A 2,016-nucleotide genomic window follows, 5' to 3' on the forward strand; every position below is an offset into this window, starting at 1 on the left:
CCTCCTACTGCTTCCAACATGTTTGCCAACAAATTTTTTGCTCAGCAAACAAAAACCGTTAATTTAATTAAGATGTAATTTACAACAACTGAAAAGTAAAATAAGAACAAAAATCATAACATAACAGAAAAAAACAATTTATAAAGAAACAAAAAAATATATATGATGGACGTTTATAGAGCAGACAGAGATTAAGAAGGCAAGTTACATCCACACAGATATACAGATATCCATGCATAGATACACAGATGATACACATTCACCACATTGTATCAACTATATCATAAAACAAAAAAATATTAACTCAATGCGTTCTTGAATTAAAATGTTGAGCGTTAAATATTGAACCGTTGGATGATGTCACAATGTTCTCTTCTCTGCTCCAGAATAATTTCTTTCCAACAGTTGAACATCAGCATGCAGAAATTGCAATGCTCAACATCGACATGCAGTACTCGCCTCAATGATAAAATCGGTTTGATTACTTGTTTACGACAAATGGTTTGATTCAATTGGGACCTCTTTATAGCTGCTCCTCAGATTAGCTAACAGCATTGCATTGAACAATTGAAACAATACCAGAGAGCTTGCTTTCTGCCTTTTTCTGTTTCCAGGATGCTCATATACGAGAAGATGTGCATGAGGATTGATGGGCACATGTTTATGGAGATGTGTACGAGTACGTGTGTGTGTGTGGTGTGTGTGTATGAAAATGTGTGCGAGTGTGTGTGTGTGGAAATGTGTGCGTGTACACTTGCATGCGTGGGTATAGTGGTATGTGCGTATGGTCGTATATGCGAGATTGAGTTAACAGTTGGTGTGTACGGTACGTGTACATCTTAATGCATTTAGAACGCGAAATGATGAAACTTAAAGTGGTGAAAACATTTTGGATGAAGAAATTAAAAATAATTTCATTTCAGAAAACGTAAAAAATATTTCTCCTAATCATTTGTAACGTTTTAAAACTTCGAATAATTTAGATCGGCGATTGTTGACATTCAATGTAGATAAAGTTTTCTTCTATTAAAGTTTTTGAACAGTTCAACAAACATTTTCAAATATACATCATATTTAATTACATGTGCGGCTAAAAAACAATTCAAAACAAAAAAGCTTTAATATTAATTAATTAATATACTAAAAAATAAAAAAATTTCCACTATTAATGAAAGGTCTTTCTTTAAATAACAAATTTAAACAAAACTGGAGCAAATAAGGAAAAAAAATAAAAAGAAGCGGGAACTCATGCACAAACACGCAAAACACAAAATTTCTTCAAGAAAAACTGTTGTTGCATTGGCTGGGGAGCAGTTGAAAAGAGGATGAATGTGTTAAAGGTATACACTCGGGATGGGCAGAAGAATGAATTCCGTGAGACGAAAATATGTCGTTTTTTTATATCTGCGATTTAATTTTGCTTTATCTAGTTTGATATTGAATTTTTTTCATTTTCTTTTGCATAGAATGTTTTTCAAGTTTTATTCATTTATTTTTATTTATGAGATTAAAATTTGTTTTCCTGGGATCAAAGTTTTTAAAGTTTGGAAAAAAAAGAGCGCAAGATAAAATAAAATTTATGAAATTTTTTTGACAAGCACTAAATAATTCAAATTGTTTCGATATTTTTCAAACCTTCTCTTGTGAATATTTACTTCGTGGTTTACAAAAAAACACTTCAAACGAGACGATTAACGAAATTGTCAGCTTGATATTTTATTATTGAAAATAATCGTTAAAAGTTTGTTTTGATATCCTGTAGTTGTCAAATAAAATCAATTTTTGGAAAACCACTTTGGATTAAAATGTAGTATAATTTAGTTGTCCCGGTTTTCATTCCAATATACAATTATAATAAATCGTCATCCAACTAACGCCGAAATTTGTTCATTATAATGTTGGTATCATTTTTATAAACTGCGGTGATTAGCATTACCTTTATAATTACTTTCATCATCATCATCATCATCATCATCACAACCACCACCACCACAAGATGTTGTTGCCGCTTAGCCA

This window comes from Helobdella robusta (assembly GCF_000326865.2).
Source record: "Helobdella robusta unplaced genomic scaffold HELROscaffold_13, whole genome shotgun sequence".
Lineage (NCBI taxonomy): Eukaryota > Metazoa > Annelida > Clitellata > Rhynchobdellida > Glossiphoniidae > Helobdella > Helobdella robusta.